General features: G+C 41.9%; 1 long non-coding RNA gene across 1 annotated transcript in view; it reads left to right on the plus strand.

Annotated features, from left to right (window-relative positions):
- Positions 1 to 8,275, plus strand: part of LOC138288519 (uncharacterized) — a 68,495-nt gene extending 60,220 nt beyond the window's left edge. Inside the window, exons 2-3 of the long non-coding RNA XR_011202430.1 lie at positions 334 to 385; positions 8,191 to 8,275. This is a non-coding gene — a long non-coding RNA (uncharacterized lncRNA). The remainder of the gene's footprint in view (positions 1 to 333; positions 386 to 8,190) is intronic.
- The last annotated feature ends 2,184 nt before the right edge of the window (positions 8,276 to 10,459 follow it).

Raw genomic sequence — 10,459 nt, forward strand, 5'->3', positions numbered from 1 at the left:
TTATCTACGGAGACCTCTGCCACTCATATCTTTTCTGTGCAGTGGTCTCTGTGCATGTAACCCAACATTTTAGTAGTAAATGTGGGATGAACCAGGGGGAGTGGTTGGAAAATGAACATTTCTTATTTCTAATTGGGTGGGTTTTAGGAAGGGATAAGGAGGGGGTAGGATGGATGGACACATATATTGCTTCAGAAGCTGATTTGATTAAATAATTGTGGTAGTTTATTATCATCATATAACAGAAAAGTTCTTGTCTGAATGAGGGTTATTTCTTCAAGCTGGTATCAGGCAATAACGCAGACTGTTTTTATTTTCTTCCCTTCTCCAAAGGTCTTCCGAGGAGGTTGTCGCCACCAGTATCCTCAGGGAAACAGGAAAAGAGGTAGTAAGTACTATATCTTCACTGCATAATTAGGGTTCCTCTACCATAACACCTATGGCATCATGCTCTAGCCTGTGTTGTTAATAGCATCCACCCAGGGTCAGGAGTCGATCAATCACTCACTTCCAGGGGTCTCAGGATTGTACCTTGACCCTAAGCAAAATAATGTGCCTACTTCTTCTGGTAGTGGTTATTGTGACCTTGCTGTATTTTTAAACTAGAACAACCCTCCTCCCCCCAGGGCACGGGAATGAACATAAAGAGCAAAACAAAGAGAAATAATCATAGGTCAATGAGCCTTGAATTAGACAGTAGCATACAAGATCTCCAAAACATTTATAAAAATCCAGTGGAGAAAGCTGCACCCATGCTCTCCACCTCCCCCCTTCAGACAACACTGTGAATATACTCCCCACAGTTATTTAAGTGCTCTCTCTTAGCAAGCCATTCACCACACTATTACAACTCTCCAGAGTTGTGGTCAGTTTACAGGTATCTTCTGGTGGTGTCCACCATTCCTCGGTCCACGTCTCCTGGGGGTCCTTAAGGGGATCAGCTTTGCTCACTCTTGCTTCCTGCTCTCCTGAACTGCAATTCATGTAGTACAGACTGGCAGACTCTTCTCCCGTATGGATGCTCTCGCTGTGTGTTCCTCCAGCGCTGTCCTTCGTCCCGAAGTGCCGCTCCTTACACTGCTGCTCTCCTTCCTTTTGGTCTGTCCTTCCTCTTATAGTCCTTGATCAGCTTACTTGCACAGAAAAGAAGTCATTTCTCAGTGTCGGTGTTTGTACTGCCAAGCCCCTCCTTTCCTTTAATGTCCTTTCTTTGTCTTTGGTCTCTCCAGGTCCATGTGGGAGGGGGGTTTTAGTTATTGTTTATGAAATAATATTTACATATTCAATAAATGTATTTTAATTAATTAGTTAATACACATTTAATTTGCTGAGTTACTATGCTGTGACATTTTAGTTGCATTTAGTTCTTGATCTCTAATATATATTTTGAGTTATTTTACATTTATATTTTATGTTTAAATATTTGTATTATGTTTTTAAACATTGTTAACCTTTAGTATTTTTCCTATTCTTTTCCATAGGTAGAGCCCTGCTTCGGTGTCACAGAGCTCCACCTATGTGTGAAAAGATACCACTACTGCCTTCATAGACCTTATTATAGGAGGATCCACCCGAGATAAAAACCTACCCTCAGAAATTTAGCATATAATTGTATATTTACAACTATGTGTAATAGTAAATAGACATTTTGTGAATCAGCCCTTTATGCTTTTTTATCTGCTGAGGTGATTAGATTTTATCCAGGATGGAGACAACCATGGAAAAGCACCAGAGGGGTGGAATTTATATCTTCTCTTTCATGTTTAGAGGTTTTTGTTCTCCCATCTGTGGACTCGCATTTTCCTTCTGAAATTGACTTTTAATACTTTCCCCCTGAATTCCTAGACAATGTATTTATGATATAGCCTTTCCTGAAGGTTCTCTTTCTAGTTGATATTGAAGTGCTTCTAGGGGAAGAGTTCACTTGTTATGGGCATCAATAGTTTGGGGTTTTCTTCTAGAGGGGTTGCGTTTGTGCCTCTCACCCTCATTCATTCTTACTGTCTTTTTTTCATTTTCATCTAAGTATGAAATAAATGTGAATATTGGTATGCCTACTTTAGGGCCTGGGTGGATCAAGCATTTTCAACTGAGGATATGGCTTGCAATGGACTCCAGCCATGTCAGTCTTACGCATCCTTTGGGAATGTGTTTTACTAGTTCTGTGGGTGGGTGTATATTTCACTACTAAATAAATTAATTAGGATGGTCAAGGTAGAAACTAAGATGACAACCAGTTAGAACATGCCCGTTTTATCACTTCAGTGTCTAGGCACCCAATGCTGCTGGCAAAAGGGAGCAGAGTATTTACTCAGATAACTGCACCCTTTGACCCTACACATGTTAACAGCAGCTTAGTGGTTCTGGTTTTGCTGTAGTGTCTTGATAACTGGCAGATCTTGGGACCAGAGAAGCCTCAGTCTGAGGTCCCTTGGAAAGCCATTGCTGTTGGTGTCTCTGGAATACCAGTGTCAAAAGTAAATGCAGCACTGGAGTCAACTCCAAAAGTCAGCTTCAGTCCTCAAGGCACCAACAGCTGTAGCAAAAAGTATGGATCTGTTGCTGCCTTTCCCAGTGTAGTTGCAGAGGAAATACAGATCACAGGTTCAGGTGGAACGCGAGGGACCACAGGCCCACTACAGGGACCAACTTACACCCACTGAACAGAGTACTTTTAATCGTGGTTGCGGAGCGATGCAAATTCCTGTGTTGAGAATGCGTTGCGCAGCAGAGGCGATGTGAGGTTCTTGTGAGGAGACGCATCACTCATCAGTGGTTCCTGGGAACTGCAGTGGAAGATGAAAAGTCCTTGCATGGAGATGCATTGCACAGAGGCAGCTCTGGGGCTGCGGTGGTGAAGCAAAGTCTTTGTGATGAGACGTATGTGTGGCACCACTTGGGGTGCAAGACTCACAGCTGGCAGAGTGCCACTGCTGGTTTCAAGGTTGCTGAAGCCTTTTCTGTACCTGAGGCTCTGATCAGGGGGCCAATCAACCAGCTTCTAGAGTCACTCTAGTGGTCCTGGCTCCAAGATGTAGGTCCAGTCCCCTTCACTCATGCAGGAGGGCACCAGGAAGGCAGCACAGTAAGGCAGAAGAGTGGCAGTCCTTCTTGGAGCAAAGCAGAGCAGCATTTCTTCTTCTTTGTCTTCTGCATGTCCAGATTTGTACTGAAGAGTTGGATCTAAGGGTCCATTTATACCTGGTGCCCACTTTGAAGTAGGAGACATTTCTAGAGAATTCCAATTGAAGCTCTTGAAGTTTCCTGCCTGCCCTGTCCTGCCTCCAAGCTGGCTGCATGACCAAGGCAGGGGTGACAAAACCGTTGTTTGAAGGCAGAACACAGCCTGTTCAGTTACAAGTGAAGCTGTTCCCAGTCCCCCCATCCTGCCAGCTGATAACCCACCCAGGCACACTTAATCACTCTATTGTGTGGCTGTCAGGGATGAATAACTAAAGTCTAGCTATCAACTAACCCAGTCATGGGACCAGGAACAGGCTGCAGACTTCAAATAGGGCAGGAAAAAGGCAACCTTCTAAAAATGGCATGTTCAAAATGGTTACTTAAAATCTCACTTTACCATTAAAGAGAGTTTTTAATTACAATTTCACAGACACCAAACACAAACATTCAACCTGTTCTCAATCATAACTTAGCACTTACCATACCTTATGCTATGGGAGAACTAGGCCACACAGTAGTGCTAATCAAACTTAGAGTTTTTTTCCCTACCAGGACACGTAAAACTTAAAATTGCTTGTCCATCTTTTAATTACAATGCACCCTGTCCAATGGGCTACCTAGGGCCTAGTTTCGGAGGGACTTATATGCAATTAAAGTGGAGTTTAAGGCTGGACAAATGGGTCATATTGCTAGTCAACTTGGCAGTTTGAAACTGCATTCAGGCTGCAATGGCAGGCCTGGGACATGTTTTAAGGAGGTACTTAAGTGGATAGCACAATAACTAGTGCACACCGACTAATAGCATTTAATTTACAGGCCATGGGTATATGGTGTACCACTTTACCAGGGACTATAAGTAAATTAAATTTGCCATTTAAGTGTAAGCTTATTTTTCCATGTTTTTGGGAGAGAGCAACAGGACTTTAGCACTGGTTAGCAGTGGTAAGGTGCACAGAGTCCCAAAGCCAACAAAAAAAAATTCAGCAAAATAGGAGGGATCACTGCAAAATGTTTGGGGGTGACTCTGCAGAGAGGGCCACGTTCAACAATTACCCAAGACAAAAACCCTATAGGTTGACACTACCCATCCTAACCTAAATGTAGAACATCACAACCACCTGGTGAGTATCTTGGAAGCACAAAGCAGTGTCATTCCTGGCACAAATTAAAAGGAATAGGGGAAGAGAAAGCACCTGTAAAAAAGTCAATATTTGATTTTCACAAGACAGAGGGCAAGAACTGCCATCTTTACAATACTGACTATAAAACTGATCATAATGAACATGAAACTAAGGGCTTGATTCAGAGTTTGACAGGGGGGTTACTCTGTCACAAGCGTGAAGGATATCCTATCTGCCATATTACAATACATTATTGCCTATGGAGATTGTAACGCGGCGGACAGGATATCCGTCATACTTGTGATGGAGTAAGCCATCTGCCAAACTCTAAATCAGTCTTGGAAAGAAAATTGAGACGTTGCAGTATTGGCTGGGAGGGATGTGCTAATCAATCAATAAATCAATGTATGTGTATGCAGCACAACATTCACCAATCATGGTGTCTTGGTGCTAAACCTAAATGCTTTTTGTCAGAGTTGGTTACTGATTGAAAATAAAGATTTTGAGAGTCTTTCAAAAGGGGATAAGGGAGAATAGCTTATATGGTGCATAAGGAGCGTGTTCAATGCCCTCCATGCTGCCACTGAGACAGCTTTCTCGCCATAATTTATGATGCAGGACTTTAGAATTTGTGGCCACACCCTAGTGCTCAGCCTAAAACCAAGATTAGGTGGCATATAAAAAACAAGACCCGTCAACTCCTGTGAAGTTTCTTCATAATCTCAAAATCACAAAAATTGACTGTTGGGTCTCACCAGTGGAAAATACTTGGCTGTGACAACTAGATATTGGCAGCCTGACCTGGGCAGTCAGGCACGGTTCTTTTCATCGTCTGACAGTTCTACAAATTATATTAGTGATTCTGATTAAGACACAAACTTGGACTAGTTTAACAGAATAAAAATCGGGGGATTATTTTGCTATTAGGCAATTGGATTTTGAAGATGAAAATTCTATGAAAATAGATCAGTAAGCAGACGAATTTACACCTAGACTAGATAATATATTCAAGTTAGCGAAGGCAGTTAAAGTGGCATAGGAACCTGAGAGCTGTCCAGCAGATCTAGACACATTAGACCAAAAATCTATTGTACAGTATTAGAATGCATATTTCTTTAAATATTTACAGACCAGAGATTTCTTTACCAGCACTGAAGTAAACATCATCTACATGAAAGAGCTAATTAAATTAAGGACTCTCAACAGAAATCAAAATGAGAACTTTGAATACTCAGTGTGTGGTAGCAGTTTGGGGGCAGTGAACCTGCACATCCAGGACCTTGAGGACTTCAGTGCCCACAACTATTAGCGCCCTGAGGCACTGCTATGTGAGCAGACGGGGGCAGGCCAAATCAACATTGCCCTTATAGCATGCTCGGCCTCCCACAGCGTGGGACTCTGTGTGTGGCAGCAGTTTGGGGGCTGTGACTCCGCACACCCAGGACCTTCAGGACTTCATTGCCACAGTAGGCAATGGGGCACCAAGCCTGCCACTTGCCTGCGGCTTTCAGTTACTGCGTGTTCCATACTGATCCATTGACACCGCAGCTATCTGGGTTTTTCCACCAAGCTTTTCCTGACTGTGTTTTCCCATTCACCGTTCTTCCCACCAACAGAAGCCCTGCCCATCTCATGACCTGCATAATGCAGACCACAATGCAGCCACATCAGTGGATACCTGAATATCTAGCCTGCCACTTGGCTGTGGCTTGCAGTTCCTGCTTGCTCCAGAGTGATCCAGTGACACCGCAGCTGCCTGGGTTTTCCCGCCTGGGTTTTCCCACTCCCCATTCTTCCTACCAAAAGATGCTCCCCCTGCCCCAGGACCTACTTAATGCAGGCTGCAGCGTTACTGCCCTGTAGATCCATGCAGTGGGTGCGCTGCTGGCACACAAAAGATGACCCAAAGGCAAGCCCACCTGTGCACGTCCATGCCTGGATATTAATGGGGCAGACGCTTTCCTCCAGAGGATAAATGCTAATGCACCTAGAGTCGGGACTCGTGTTACTCCCCTTTTTATTATACCCAGATGATGTTGTGTTGTTTCCAAGGACAGCAAACGGCCTCCAACTTCTGCTAGACAATTTTGTATTCTACATGGAGGGCACAGATCTCAAGCTGAATCTAAACAAAACACATACTGTAGTTTGTGGAGGGGGGAAAAACAAGGGTAGAAGCTATTTTGTGGAGGGACGGAAGCTCAAACAAGTGATCACTTGTAGTTATTTGGGAATATTATTTTCACAAGAGGGCTCTTGGGGGACACATGTGAAATCAGCAAATCTTAAGTTCATAAGAGCCTCTAACGTGGTTTTCAGATTTGCCCACAAACTTGGCTCAAACCCATTAGAGAAATGGTGAAAATATATAAAAGTAAATGTCTCCCGGTTGCACTGTATGGAGCCCCGGTATGGGGTATAGACAATAGCAAATCAGTCCAGTCACAGTAGAACTCTTTCCTATTTAGGGTCTTGGCAGTCCCGCGCTAGACTCCAACTTATATTGTCCAAAAAGAATTAGATGTTGTGCATATCGAAGACTTAACCCATCTCAGTACTGTAATTAAATGGTGTAATATTTGGGCCAAGAAAGGTACAAAGTTTACTGGAGATAATATAAGGGACTTTCTAAAACGACCTTTATGGGAAAATCCTATGGTTGTGGTATTTAAGTAGCTTATTGCAGGACTTTGACAATCATGTAGGTGTCCAGTTCCCGACGAGTATCTTGCAATACAGCCAAAAAGAAATAAGGGCAACCTTAATGATGAAGAAAGAGGCCGTTAGAGAGCTACGTGACAGATCTAAGATAACTGTGGTTACATATTGTTAGGGTACGAGTCTACCTGATTAATCTAACTAAAACTCAAGATAGATTTTATTTGACTAGGCTATGCTTCCAGGTGCTTCATTACATGGTTGCATACCCTAAATCAGAGGCTTCATCAGGGCACCTACCCAAGTATTCATATGATTGAAAGGCCAGCCATTCAACCATTCACTTCATGTTGTTTTGCACATTATGAACAGACGTTAAACTATATGTCCATTATTTCTATCACAGAGGTTGATCCATTACCAGAAGGCTTTTAAAATGTTATGCAAGTTGGAAGATGTTCGTACCAGCTGTGTAATTCTTAGTGTGTAATCAGAAGGCAGAAGGTACTTAATCATTTAGAAAGGTTGTGCTATGAGGAAGATTAGCCCCAGCAATACTAATGAGGAAATGAATCTGCCAGTTATAGTTGGTAGGAATATGATCTCACTTCAGTTATGTATAACAAATTTAAACTGTCTTTCTGATTAATTTTATGACTGATTTTTAATTGTGCTTATTGGGTTTTTAATGATATTTTTACTCATATGAAATACCATCATTTGAGCATTTTTGCACATCTGCCTTAATAATCAAAGCCCCTTGATATACCTCTGTAAAAGAATATTCTTTTCCAGAGATTTTAATTTTTGATTTGTGTTTTTGGATCATTCGAGAAGTAATTTAGCTTGGTTAAACATTGCTGATCCTGGCCGAATTTTTCTGGACAACATTTTTTGGAAAATGGTGGATCTGTTGCACTGAGGATGTAATATTTTAGGAACCATGAGACCTATGTACCTCATTCCGGTGTCAAAAAATAGGTTTTGTGAGTCAAGCATTTTTACAGAAACAGAAAATAACTCCTCAGAGCAACCCTTCCACCATTTTCCAAAATGACAGCTATAGTAGAGGAAGAAGAGACATACATAGAAATTAAAGAAATAATAGTGGTTTTAAATCCTTTTAAGTATACATCATACAATGTTTATGATCTGAATATGAAAAAATAATGCTTATCACTCCTGTTTTTGACACATTTTCATAGTTCACTTTCTTTATTTGTTTCAGCAATCGTTTGTGGTACATTCGCAGAATGTTGAAAATTTTAGAAGATCATATCAACGGGGACATCTTTTTGTAGCACAGGTTTTGCAAGTACATGTACGTTTTAGTTCTGTGGGTAGACGCTTTGGGATTATCGCAAGTTTTTGCAAGCCATCAATATCTTCCCAATGAAATTAACAGAGATCTTTCTCTACATTTGCATGATCCAAAACCTTTACACGTCTTCTGATTAAGTAGAATGCTCTTTTGATGTGTCCACACACAGAATATGACGTTGGTGGAAGGTTACTTAGCTGGACTGATCTTTTGAACTCACTGTACGGAAGATCGCCAAAAGTGTGACATTCAGAACTCATTTTCCACACACGCACAAGACCCACAACATTGATATCAGCTCGTAAATTAGCCGGCGGCGATGTTGCAGTGCATAGGGTGCACTATCGACCATTGCGCTTTTTGAAAAGTGTGACGGGGCTGGCCATGCCAAGTGGATGGGCAGTGCAGGGGCCCCCATGGGGCCCCCTGCACTCTGTCCCTGGCAGCCTTTACATGGCAAGGCAACCGCCATGTAAACGCCGGCAGAGAGGTGGGTCGTAACCCCCAGGGCAGCACTGTTTGCAGCCCTGCCCTGGTGGATTGGGACCGCAAGCACCGCCAGTCTGTCAGGCAGCCAAAAAGTGGCTGTGCCAGCAGTCCGACCGCCAACGCGGCACTGGCTGTCTGCAGACCACCAGGGTCGTAATGAAGGCCTAATTGTCTTTTCTCGCCTATTCCTAAACGAATCCTTAACTCTGACAATCCTTGACTTAAGAACATTGCAACAAATCTAAGCACAATAATACCATTTGTGTCATTTGACAGTACAATGACGCAATTGATACCATTTCAAAGAGCCCACTCAACATGAGGCACAACACAAAGGTCAGCTTCCTCCAATTTGCTGTTAAGGTCTTGAACAATATGGCCCAATCTTTTTGAATATATCTCTGCAGGCACCAACTCCTCAGTGACAATCATTCCAATTGCAATATGTGGAAATTCCGTTTTTACTGAAGTATCAGCAATGTTTTGTTGAGTTAACATCTCCAAGTTCATCTTGTTCAATGTGGATGACAAGAATTTATCAAGTTGCCAGGTATACATATTGAATTTTTGATGCAGGTAAGGTCAATTGTTCCACTTGTAGACATGGGTCTGATTCTCTCACATTCTTTGACAATTAGTTCAAGATATCTGTCAAAGACAATGTGCAGTTCTTGCAAGGTGCGCACTGACTTTGATATCTGTAGAACAGTCTGAATGACCTCTCCGAAGTTTTGTATGGATGAAATCTTGACCATTCGCAATTGTGACATATAGTCGACGACAACAGCAGTTTTCAATGAAGACACCTTGTCGAATTTAAATTCTTCAGGTGAAACGTTTATTTTAGCTCTTCTACAAGTTGTGCTTCACTGGTTTGTTTGCAGTATCTCCATCAAATAATGTGTTTGTCTGAAGAAGTTCATGCAATAAAATGTCTTTGATAAAGTCACCCCTTTCATTTGCTACATCCATCTCTCTATGTGCTTGCGAACTTTGTTTTTTTGTAACCTGTTTTGAGGTGGCTGGTTGGATGAAAGTTTTACTATGGTAATGAAAGCGTGAAAGTTTAGCTTTAGTGAATATGTCAAAGAGCTTTTTCCCTTTCAATAAAAATCTCTTCTGCTTCAGTATTGCGTATAGGTTTGTTCCATGTTCCAGGACATATAGTAGACATGTCTTTAAATGGTTATTAACATATTGTTTGGTCACGAAGTTGTGTAATCGCACAGGCTCAGTCATTTCAAAGGGATTTCCTTGCTGCTGAATGAAATGAAGAATGCTGTCAACATGTTTATTAAAACATTCCTCTCTCTTTCCCACAAGTATGAGGTGAGCAACAGTTTCACAATGGTCCATTGATTTTGAATTTGTCATCTCTTTGAAAACATTGCAAATAGAACAGACTTCATGGTAAACTAGCTGCCATTGAGCAACATTTTCACTTTTACGTGTTTGACCAGCCCTTGGAGCTTTTTTGTGATCTCTGGATTGTCTGTTCCAGTTTCCTATCTGGAGCAACAACATTGAACTTAATCCCTATGTCTTTCACCACAAAATGCCTTTGGGTGAATTTTCGGTAGAGGTATGGTTTTACCACCTCTAGTTTCTTCACTCTTTCCAAATACCAGGACCCATATCTCTGGTAGTTTATGCAACAGAATTTGCAAAACACAGTAAGCAGTGACTC

Source organism: Pleurodeles waltl, chromosome 4_1, assembly GCF_031143425.1.
Source record: "Pleurodeles waltl isolate 20211129_DDA chromosome 4_1, aPleWal1.hap1.20221129, whole genome shotgun sequence".
Lineage (NCBI taxonomy): Eukaryota > Metazoa > Chordata > Amphibia > Caudata > Salamandridae > Pleurodeles > Pleurodeles waltl.